This window comes from Strongylocentrotus purpuratus, unplaced genomic scaffold, assembly GCF_000002235.5.
Source record: "Strongylocentrotus purpuratus isolate Spur 01 unplaced genomic scaffold, Spur_5.0 spur5_scaffold_6, whole genome shotgun sequence".
NCBI classification, from domain to species: Eukaryota; Metazoa; Echinodermata; class Echinoidea; order Camarodonta; family Strongylocentrotidae; genus Strongylocentrotus; species Strongylocentrotus purpuratus.
Genome location: NW_022145612.1, coordinates 9,962,055 through 9,974,966, shown reverse-complemented (window position 1 = coordinate 9,974,966; position 12,912 = coordinate 9,962,055). Strand labels below are relative to the sequence as shown.

The window sequence follows — 12,912 nt, the reverse complement described above, 5'->3', positions numbered from 1 at the left end:
ACACCTTGCCTTGGTAATGGCTGCCGGAGCTAAACCAGGAGTAAACATTTTCAAAGGCTCTTTGGAAGCGAATTGGGACTTTACATCATAACGTGATATGCGCTACACATATCAGAACAAAGATAAACATCAAATTTGTATTCAATAGGAAGAATACAAACGAAACAAATTGAAAATACACCAGATTACACAACTTGTTATTTTGTGAGTGTAGAAAAAGATGGGTTTTGATAATTTTAAGTAGAAAGGCAACCGAAAATACGGTTAGCTTGAAAACGAAATTAAGGATGAATGAGTCAAAAAAATGGGCATAGCTCTCATGCAGCGAAAATTTGTAACGCAGCAATAACAGTGCATATAATTGGCTAATAAGACGCGGCAAATGCATCCATTTTTCGATGCATTGTTTATTATCGACTTTTCGTTTCATGGATTCTTGCACGCGGACCGCTCTAGATTTGCAATCGATGACGGCCGCCTGAGGGTTCCTCTCACTTTTTCTTCTGTCGACCCTCCTCTAAAATGTTATCAAAATCCAATTTCGGGAGCGCTACGCAAAGGAGCATATTTTTAGCATCCTTGAGACACAGTTTATCTTAAATTTATCACATTTAATTTCTTGTGAACTTTGTGAGTCTGATCTCGCTTGAAAATAGCGCTCATGTCCTGGCGGTCATTTCCTGGCGCTCCAGTATCATTAACCCGGTTTAATAGACGAGCCGCCAAATATGTATGGCTCAAACATAATCAGGTTTTCATTTACACCTAGGTGGGAAGTGGCAAATGATAACGCCGGGCTTGGGTTCGAACCCTCAACTTCTTGATTGAAGGTCAAGCAATTGAACTACTATACCACCACGAAACCTTTTTTTGTTTCTTTTCAAAAGATAGGAGATAATACATTAGTATAAGACTCGGATCGCTGTGATGTCAAAATCTTGCTGATATGAAAATGATATATTCTTGATTTACACCCACTATAGCTTTCGTTACGTGATCTGCCTGTCGGCAACCATCGTAGCTTAGAGATATCCCTTTCTTAGTTTACAAGTGTTTATACTTTACAAACGATGATCCGTGATGCGTTTGTGGAAGTTGACGCGATCACGTGAATATTGCTTTGACCGTCTAGAGGGCAAAAGGGGTTCCAAGATGGCGGGTCATACTTGGCAAGAAATCTTTCAAACTCTATTGGCTCTTAATCATCAGTAGATGGTTACCGACATTATGAGTATCTCCGGGTCGATGTCTTACTAAACCTTAGTCACGCTACATGGTCGGCATGACCAAAGTGCAGTCTAATATGATGTTGTCCTCCTTCGAAAGGTCACTTCTTGAAGATGCATTTACGTTCTTCAACAAAATATAGACAACATTCTCGAAAATAGTAACCAATTTATAGGTCGGAAGTGGTAGGGTTTACTTCTAACGTGGATATTGAGTCTTCCCTTTGCTACAAAAAAGGTTGCATCAGTGGATAAAATGTACTTGGAAACATGAAAAACAAAATTAAGTATAATGTGTTCGAATGAGGGATTCAAATTATGTGGTTTATTGCATTACCTTTTGAACATTAAACCGACTTCACAAACTGATAGGCCTATAGGGACTCAAACACATCCTACAGGACGTCACCGAACCTTGAAATTATATTTATCTTGAGGGAGATGGATTTTCTATCATTAAACTGATCTCGTGAGCGTTGAAACATACTTAGCAAAGGGGGTTCGTGTTACATCTCCTGTAAGTCCAATCTCTTCAATAAATAATTATTACATGAGATATTTCTATAATTTCTACAAAATACAAAACCAATTTGGCGTAACATAAGTTGACTGTAGTTTCAACATTTTCAATTAAGAGGCTGAATCTCCAGTAGCACCCCCCCCCCCTTCGGCATCGTACACCCATAATACTCCTGATGGACAATGGTGTTTACACTCTCTAAACAACATTAATTATGTTTGTTTTAACATGTTGTTTATTTCATTAATCACTTTCCATTGTTAGGCTTATTGTTTCCCTGTACTACTAGGTAATCATTACAGGAAAAGTGAATGACATCAACATTCGGAAGAAACACTTGGGTAAATAACAAACGCCAGACTCTTGTTAATAGTCGAATGATTGTACCTTCGGCAGAAAATCGAACATGGCATGTGACCAATCGTATTTTTCAAGAAATTCTGGTAAACTGCCACAAATCAAATCGATTAAGTCTGCGTTTACAGATCTTCTGCCGCCTTGTTAGGCTAAACAGAGCTGAAAACAGTAGAAGGTTAAAATGAATGCGGAGGCGTGATGGGTCGGTGGTAGAGCCAGGGCCGGAGCAGGGGGTGGTAGAGCTGTGGTCAGGTAACCGTCGATACGCTCGTCCTCTCTTGTAAGGCATTTTTCCTCAGCACCAAGTTCCTCCGAGGGGCCTTAAGGCCGCCTGTCCCTTCGTTTTTCACTTATTAGAATATGCATTCAATTGCCTTTTTATCAGCCAGGTAAAAACCAACAAACCAATCAACAAATTAAAAAGCATAATTTATTACGTGTTTTTTTTCTCTATATAGGTCTACAAAGTGTTGAGCCCAGTGGAAAAGTGTTTGTGAATAGAATATGAACACAATAAGCGTGGTCTTTTGAATATTATCACTGTTATAATATATCGTGATTGAACTGCCACTTTAAACCTCCAGAGCGAAAATAGATGAAAATAAACTTGTATCTTAGAGTTACGTAAATCGTAAATAGGGTGAATGAAAGTGGGAAATTTCACCTTTGACTTTATCATGTACGTAAATAATTGGGGAAAAAGTTATGTATTCTTATTTCAACAACACTATATGCAGCTGCATATGTGTGAAAACCGACGGCTGTATTAGTATATTTCTGGCGGTCATTCATGTTTCAAAAATATACTGACCATTTTAACCACATGCATCGAGGATTGTTGGATTGTACTATCTGGGAGAGAAAGGAACAGTGTTAGATCGGATGTAGCGGTGTGAGAGGGGGTGGTCTCATGCTTGCATTTTTGCCTGAACCGAGCAGGATTGTGCTTTCATTGACAACATTATAGAAAGTGTGATAAAAGATGCATCCTTTAATCACTGCTAAACTGTTGACATAATTATTTGAAAGCTAAATTCGTTACATGTGTGGGGTCATTGAACTGACGTAGCACTATATTTCAGGGACTGGCGCAGTCTTTAGCTCTTTATAACTAGGGGCATGCACCACTACCAGAATTGTATTTCATTTTTTAATTAAAAAAAAACAGCGCAGGTATTAATGCATGTAAATGAAAACCTGATTATGTTTGAACCATACATATTTATTTGGCGGCTCGTCTATTAAACCGGGGTAACGATACTGGATCTTTTGGATTTAGAACATTTGTGGATCATCTGCTTTGTCTTTTATTTCATTAACACACACCAGTCATCTGGGAAGGAAGCATCCATTAATTTGAAAACCTTTACTTGATAAACGACTTCGCATTGTCCGTCCATGTCGTGGTGAGAAACTGTACATTATTCTTGCTTTCTAGCCTTTCTCATAAACTTTAGTGGGGAATCTTGTAGATTAATGGGCAAGAATGCAATAAATCTATCTGAATGACTAGTTATTTCTTGGAGTGAGGTTTCCTAATGTGGTATGTTCGCAGGTTATATGAGATCCTTTTGAGTACCGTTTGGGTTTATTACTGTAATTATTCACCAACCGTGCAGCCCAGTCACTTTTAGGCGCCGTTGCCAATAATTGATTGAAAAAAGCGTTTTAATGCTTTAAGATTTTGTCCTCATATTCCACTTCTTTCTTCTTGTGGGTTTTCCTTGATGAATGTCCACTTGTGGATATGGATGATTTAATTGCAATACGACGTTTGTTAAATACAAGATAGGAGCGTCAGAGAAAACCACTTAACGAGAGGTTAAAGTATTATCACGCAATCGTAAAATTCCCACTTAAACAAAATACATGAGTGGGTCATGAAAGTGGGTTGGCGATTTAAGTAGTTGACCAACTCATGGACCAAAGTGATAAGCTACCTATTTTACAAATTCACTTTACCTTTGATCTTTTTAAAATATGTTTTAGTCATACTTCTTTCCACTCATCATTCCAATCAGGCGAGACAAAATGGTAAGATTACTCTAAGAACTTAAGTTGCAATTCTATATAATATATACACTTAGACGTTTGTAATTGTCAAGAAAAGCGGCTATAATTTTATGGGCGAATAGATCTAGCAGACTAGCTCAACTTTCTGTCCTACCACTTTCATCAAAGTTTTGTCTTTAATAAAGAATCATTTCAACGGTAATATGATTAATCTACAGCATATTACTTACTTTGGTATCACAACGTTGTATTCAGTGCATTATGAAGAAATTGTGGAACAGCGTATCATTGTTGCAACGAATTAAAAAAATCATATTCCTTTTGGCAAACATTATACTCCTGCATCACCTAAAACCTGATTTCATGCAAAATTCTTACAAAACTAGTGGCATCAACTAATTTAGTTCACTTCACATTTGACATGTTCTATGGATAGAAATTAATTAATTCTGTTGGATATTGATAGCACACTAATCATTTTACAACATTTTGGTAAGCGTATATATTAAAATGGATATACCGGAAAATAAAGGCTCTTCAGACGTCAATAAACTTCTGAGAAAACCTTTTGACTGTTAGATGAATCATTGAAAACAGTTTGTGTCAAAGTCGTTGAAGCTAATAATTCTCCATTATATTGCCGAAAAAACACTTTCAACCGGGAAAGCATCCAATCGAACAGAGTTTTAGATCTTCCGGTTGTAGTTTTAAAACATAAACGAATTGGGAAATCCCCCAGGAATATCGGTGTTTACGGAAATACCAATTCAAACTGCAGTAAGAGGGTATGCTCAGCTCCAATCTTATTAAGATGTTAAAGTCTAATAATCAGGAAGCAATGAGGTTAGAGTCTATAGTATCAGGGATTTGAAAACAACATCAATCGATATTTTTTCCTTGCATTTAACAAACTTATTTATGCATTACATTCAGAGACAGAAGGAGACTTTTAAAGTTGTTACGAGTGCTTTTCAGAGCAGCGGCGGATTCGAAATTGTTAAAGGGGGGGGGGGGCTCTTGGACTTTTTATTAGGGTCCGTGCATCCATTCACGAAATTTAGATGAATTATGTGAACGGGTAACGATGTAATTTGGGTAGTAAATTTTCGGAACGTAATCGTTTAATTTCTAGAGTCATTCTGATCTGTGAACAAGCCATTATTATGGACAATTTGAAAGTTCGGTCTCGTAGAAATTCCATGATACATAATCATTGAAAAGTGTTTACAAAGATTGAAACAGATAAATCCATGTGATAGTTGTGGAATACCCACCTCTTATCATTAATTCCCGGTATATTTTATCTTAGACTTTAGATATCTAAAAAGCGCCATTAACTCGGCCATATATTTGATTTCCAGTGTATTTGGAAATAAGCCTCTGCATCACCTCATCCACGTTCAGACACTGGGGGGGGGGGGGGGGGGGGAGGGGGTGGTGTAATTTTCTTTATTATATGTTTATTAGAAGAAACTAAGAAGGGACGAGGTGGAATCGATTTTTTAACGTAGGCGTAACGAATATCTTAGCGGTATACATCTTATATTGTGGTATATCATATTAACAGCTCAAGATTATATACAGGGGCTTAAGCTGAGTTTAGATAGGGGATAATGGAAAAGTAATAAAAAGTTCATCCTCTATTAAGTCAAAGAGTATTCAAAACATCTACTTTAACGAAATAAAGTACAAAATAGGTCTTTCTCGTCCGTTTTATCTTCCTTATTCATTTTGATCTCTCCTTTCTTTCTTTTTCTGGTTTAAAAGAAGAATAAAAAAAAGTATGTGTCAATAGAGATTGAAGATTCACGTGCATCTTTTAAAATTTCCGAAAGAATGCTTATAGAAATACAAAATGAAACATGAAACATCCTCGTGGAAATATACACCCAAATATGGCCCCAAAGTGAAGAAAGAGTAAAGAAAAAGTAGGGGATAAAGGAAACTGGTGAAAATTAACTGAATCCTCCTCCTCCTTTCCTAGTTTCTCGCCGAAATAAATAAGACCATAGCCCACTCCCCCGTAGGCATGCAAGTAGGGATAAAGGAAACTGGTGAAACTGAAATGAATCCTCTTCCTTTCCCTCGCATCTCGCCGAAATAAACAAGTGACTGGATCCATAATAAGCCCTGTTTTGTATGAATTGCACATCATGTTGTGAGTAAAAAATTATACCTTAAATAAGACACAACCTTCACTTTGCCTTTTTTTTTAACATCAGATAAGATGAAATGCTCTTCAAAATATCATGGAGCTCGGATTTTCCGTAAATGCCACATCATGTGAATCAATAAAATGATACGACTCATGCATAGTACAAGTGAAAGATAGTGGCACATGAAAAGAAAGAGATGCAATTTTATTGACACTACAGTCTCCATTGAGAATGATATGGTCAGACAGCGTTAACTTGTTTTACGAATTGACCTTATCACTCCGCCAATAAGATGACTTCTTAAGACGACGTTAAATACATTTTATTCATAGCCCCTGGTAGGTTTCGTCTTCCTCTTAGCAGACTGATCCGAGTTTGACATCCCCTTGTAATGGAGACAGACAATTTGCAATATCATTTAGAGCAAAGCTGCCACGATGCCTCAAGAGATCAATGAATTTATATTGTCGTTGTCTCTCTTCATTGGTATATTACATTGTCAATTGGGATGCGATATCAGGTGCAAATCGGGGGGTGGAGGGGGGGGGGGTAATGGGGTCTGGACCCCGCCCTTTCCCCCTTTTTTTGTTGCTTTTCTTAGGCTTTTCGTGCATTGGACGCCCCCTACTTTGTTTTGCCTGAAAGCTTCTTTTTTCTCGTTTTGTTGTTGTTGTTGTTGCTTGTCAGAATTTTGAGGGAATTAGACCCCCCCCTTTAATAATGTCCGGGTGCCGCCCATAGATCCTGCGATGGATTGTCTACTATAGCTTTTTCATTACATAATTTGTGTTCGTATGAATGCATATTACCAGTGACCCAATTTACATTTTATTACGGTATCCTGAAGTTGTCAAAGTTTTCTCCTTCAATTTACTGTTGAAATTTGGAAACGTTGTCATTAGTATGTCTCGATCTTTTAAAAGATACCATCCAAAACACATTGACCATTCAAATTTGGTTGTAAAATTGGATTGACTGTCATCACCCGAATATTCATGGTGCAGGAGGGAAAGGTGTGTTTAGAGAGGATGCCTGCCTTATTTATGCAATGGAAATATCACCAATAGTAATAATATTACCAAATATTATTCATTGCACCAATAGTAATAATATTACCAAATATTATTCATTGGTTTTGTCACTTTTTGTACAATATATTTATTTCCATATTTATTTTATGTCACATACAGCTTGTCAAATATCTTTACACGTTTATAATCATGACTTGGAAACTTGTTATCACTACTGCTAAGTATAATGCATTACAACCATGCCTTAAAGCTTGGAAGGGATATAATCCAATGCACATAACACGCTGTGGAAATTATATGTTTAGGGTAAACCCGCCTGATTTATGCAATGGATAATATTCAGTAATTGGTAAATTAGTTTTTGTGTTATATTCATCCCAATATTCATTTCCTGTCACTGACAAGTTATCACTTTTTATGATAACGACTTGAAAAAATGTTATTATAAATTTAAAGAAACGTATGACCACGCTGAAAGTTTATGGGGAATATCGTTAATAGAATATCACTGATGCCAGAGGGAAAAGAATTATGATTGGTTATTATTCCCTAAATAATTATGGCGCGTAAAAGACATTTTGTATTAAGGGGATTTCCCCCGCACAATTTATGCAACGAATATGTCAAAATGAAGTATATGAGGATAACCAGAGGATTTCCCTTTTGAGCAAATATAACCAGAATGCATGCATGTAATGCCATTCACATCATGAACATCAGAGAAATTGCCCTTCACGAGTGAGGATGTGGGATTGTATCGACCAAGAATAACTTCCATCGTTTGAAGATGCACAATTTAATAATTGAAATCACACTCTTCCAGAGTTATTACTGGGATTTTTCAAACGTGGAATTTAAAAAATTGGTTATGAAATCAGTGGTTCAAAATATAGCAAGTTATCTGAACGGAAGAAACGCGTGAAGCCAAGTGTATGGGTCCAGTCGTTGTGAAGAGGGCGGGGGGGGGGGGGGGGGGTTAGTAGGTGGGATGAGGGTGTGAATGGAGTGGGTACAATAGCCTTCTTATTATTTACCCCTCTCTATCTCTCTCTCTATTTCTCTCCCTCTATGTTTTCGCGAATCGATCGGGAGGATGTGCCTGTATTAACGCAACTTACCCAAGATAACTATTCAAGAGTGAATAGAAACAATGCAATGTTCTATTCTGCTTTAAAAAATGACAGCACTATGCATTTTGTGATTAAAGATCCTCAATATCGTAAGCCCCTTGCCCATTAGATCGGTAACCAATTTTCTCTACAGTTTTTCTTTTCTTTTCTTCTTAAACCGTAGTTACCAGAATAGTCTCTATATCACTTTTTGTTAGTGACATAGCACTTTGAGGAGTTAAAACCGGCCTAATGGTACTCGTTTCATTTAACGCTAGTCATCATCAAACAATACGAACAAAATTGCCTTTATTCTATTCTATTTAGTGATTGATGAGCCTATTGAGAGTGTTTGCAGGTCGTATTACATTGTCGTGTTGCCATTGTAGCGATAGAGAAAGATGATAATTATAAACGATGCAGCACATAATTGCTCGACTAATTGATTCGATACGTCCCTCATAAAACAGAATGAGGTATCTTTTATGGACTAAAAGTTGATCATATATCGTTAATTTTAATTTTCATTCATGAACAGACAATGACAAGCGCGCTTAACACCAGCGCAAACAATTAGTTGTCGATTAAAACATGGATGCATGATTGCGACAACGGCATTGCTATACCATGAGATCAACCGAGCACTTTACCAGCCTTCAAAGTTTGAAGTATTTTAACAGAGTGGAGTGGAGGAGAGAAGGGGAAGGGGAGCGAGAGCGATAGAAAGAGAGGTGGAAAGATAGAGGAGAATAAGAGAGAGGGGCTCAGAGAGAGAGAGAGAGAGAGAGAGAGATGGGGTGGGCGGGGTAGGGAGAGGGAAGAGGAGTCGTGGTGTAGGATGACATTTCAAAGGGCATTTTGAGTAGGTCTTCTAAATCATCACTATGATCATCAATCATCTTTATTTGGCAGCAATTTACGCCTGGGAGGGAAAAGACAAAATCAATCGCTGTGACCCTCCACGTTCTCTCTTCCCGATGTTATATATATATATATATATATATATATATATATATATCGGTGTTTTTGGATGGGCAAGGGCAAAACATATCCTATGCCCAAGTTTTAATAACTGGCAGACGTGCCGCTTCACATCGTAACCGAACCCGAGCCTGTTAGATGTGATTTCCTGAAATAAATATCATGGATCGCCCGTTTACCCGCCGCCCCTCCCCCAAAATCCAACGCTTTGCTAATAATTATGTTAACATTCTGGTATAAGTGATTGGTAAAGACGAAAAATAATTTAGAAGGAAAGCATAATGCAAATTAATATCTCCTTTTTAAATATTATTCAAAGGATATTATATCTTTAACCTGGTCTATGCAAATCAGAATGTTAATGAAACTGTAGAAAAGCAATATTAATTAAATAATTATAATTATGTTCAGTGTCATGATCCGTTGGATTTCAATCTTAATAGATTTACACCTAACACACTCAACTCTGTAAATATACAGGAGTGGAAATCCATTCTCTTAGGAATCATATTGGGATCACTTCATTTTGAAGTGCAGATCCACGCTCAAAAATACTCTCAAAGGAGTAACTTTGGATAGGATTCCAGGTAAGTTTGCAATTGCTTCAACTTCGAATCGGAATTAATCCCTACTACGACTCATAAAAGAGTGGTTTTCCACTCTTCTGTACTAAGAGGCTGGTTGTAAAGCACTTATGCAGTGGTGCCCAACGTACACAAATATTTTTAACGGAAGTGCGACCGACCCTTACGAAAAAGAAAAAAAATATCCCGAGGCAGAAGGATGACATTTATAACAAAATGCCTGCATGTCTTCATCAGCTCGAGTTTACCAAAAAAGAGTGACGAATGTTTAATGTAAAACACTTAAAATGTACAATATTTCATGTTGATCCTGATATTGCTTTGCTTCTCTCTTGATTGTGACATTTATCTTTCTCTTTCTATTTTTTAAACCTTATTTCGGACAATTGGGGAGAGGAAGGACACCGTCAATAGGATATAAACAAAGAAAACACCATTTTTTGGATGCTGGCGACGTATGTGTTTCGATGATAAAGCACGAATTTGCGTTGTCTGTATCCTGGGGACAATTTTTGGTCCGCGGTCATTATACTGCGTCCATCGAATTATTCACTTCAACACTGTCTTGACAGAAAACAGAAACCTAGCTCTAACCCTAACCCTTAACCTAAGCTAACAACCAGTTGCAACCCTCATACTAAATTAAAGTTTACAAAGAAACAATTGTAGTATATTATATCGTAACAACTTTCAGACGACAGTTAAGCCTGACCCCTTTCATTATTCTCAAAGAAATTATCAAGGTATGTATATTTGCACGATTCGAATTTTATCAGAATTAAGTCGAATACAGTATATTTGAAATCCCTCCTAGTCGCCCCTCTTCTCTCTCTCTCTCTCTCTCTCTCTCTCTCTCTCTCTCTCTCTCTCTAATTTATTTTGAAATGATTTTGGGGTATCGAGGGGCTTTTTACTTTTCAGAGAAAATCTGCCGGTATACAAAAATATGTTGAGGGTGACACTAATGTAGGAGTATATAAATTGTCCTAATCTCATTTTATATGATACATTTTATTATAATTTCTATTTTTCAAAATTTACGTATTCAGGATGACAGCAGTCTGTTATAAGAACGAGTAACATCCTATATGTTTTGTATATTGGTCCTGCAAGTTAAAATTCAGTAATTAAAAAAATGGAAATTAGTGATTTCTGATAAACCCCAAAAATGAAGGAGTACAAAAAAGAGAGACTGACCTGATATGTTGTACGAGTAGTGAATCTGTTGTTGACTTGGTAGATGTCAATGATGATGATGATCTCTTACCCCACCTCTGAGGGTTGACCTTTCCGGGGCACCCAATGGGCCATGGGGGACAGCCAGATTGTGATTGTACACATGCCAATGATAAGAGCAGGACGAATAAACCACCAAGTATCGTCACATTAGCCATACTGAGTCTATATCAAAGAATGATATTTATATCTCGAATCCAAGAAGAGATCAAAAAATAAAAAAAATATATATTCCCGGCCCCTTGCTGCTCGATCAGGCGCGCGGATCTTCTTTTCTATTTTAGCGCGATTTCTTCGTTTAAGCAGAAAATGCCTGTTTTCTCCGGGTGAGTGGATTGGTTAAGAGTTTCTGTCGTGGAGCAGCTGAAAGGGATTGCTCTGCCTCAGCTTCCAGCTTAAATCCAGCAGAGGAGACAGGAAGCAGTTGGCTCAGTGTTCCTTTTCTTTCTTATCCTCCTCCTCCTGAGAAAGCCTTCGACATCAAAATAGTACGCTTGTGAAGTGAAATTTCCTCTCTGTTTGCGATACCCAACACGTATACGTTTACGCTTTGTTGAGGATATCTTGAACGAAATTGCGTCACTAAAAGTGTGGAGAGATAATATATGCCTGGGTATAGATGACAAAATATTCAAAGGTCTATTGGTCACTCTAAGAAGTGATAACAAAATGTCAACTCTAACATGAAATCATAGACGAAAATCTAAAAAAGAATGCGATCTATCCTCGATCGCCGAAGAGCTCTTGCATCAATCGGCTCGTTTGTGCTCTCGAGAAAACTTCCAGCAGAATGATAGATTAAAAACATCCATTGGTATAGAAATCCAGGATGCAACTGTCTGTTTGCGAGCCTTCCCTTTTATCTCTTTCCCGCAAGCATGGTTGTGACGGCTAACAGATAAAATTGGTATATTGATGATGATTGGATAATTGCAACAGTACTGTGGTTTCGAAGTGGAACCTCAATTGCAGGTTAACACCATCATCACTATGTACAAAATAAAAGTGCAACACTTTGAGATGAAGCAGGGCTTCCGTTGACGTCTGGTTGCAAAGTTAAAATGAAGTTGAACTAGAACTGATCAATGTATTTCTAGGAGTCCGTCTTAAATAGGGGTAAGGGGAATGAAATGTCGGACTGGTATATTGCGCCAATTTATTTCTGTGCCGTGACGACATGCATGCGGGCGCTCTCTTGTTTATTCTACCATAAAATAACGCACCGGAAGATAAAACTCAGATGAGGACGGTTTCCAGGAACTCTGTTAAAGACCCTGTCTCTGAAGTTAAAAATGAAAAAATAGATGAATTACATATCAAACGAAAGCTTTTAAGCTATACATTGCAATCATATCAATAATAAGTGTCTGTCAGAGGAGTAACAGCTCTTCCTCTATCTCTCTCTCTCTCTTTCTCTTTTTCTCTCTCTCTCTCTATCTCTCTGTCTCTCTGTCTCTCTCTCTCTCTCTCGCTCTGCTGATGGCGCTTCAATTCAAAGTAGATACAGTACTGAAACATAGTAAAGATAAAGATACGTCACTTTAAAATCAAGTTCACAAGAAAGCAAATAATACTTTCCATAAAAGTAAGTCATTCAATACATGCACTTGAATTTTTTTTTATGCTTTATGGAAACCACAGACATTTAAATAAGTTTGAAGTACACACAAAAAATTGAAATCATCGAATCCTCAAACAT

General features: G+C 37.4%; 1 long non-coding RNA gene across 1 annotated transcript in view; it reads right to left on the bottom strand.

The window, feature by feature from the left end:
* Nucleotides 1-12,344, bottom strand: part of LOC105438715 — a 30,897-nt gene extending 18,553 nt beyond the window's left edge. Inside the window, exon 1 of the long non-coding RNA XR_971061.2 lies at nucleotides 11,175-12,344. This is a non-coding gene — a long non-coding RNA (uncharacterized LOC105438715). The remainder of the gene's footprint in view (nucleotides 1-11,174) is intronic.
* Nucleotides 12,345-12,912: the final 568 nt, after the last annotated feature.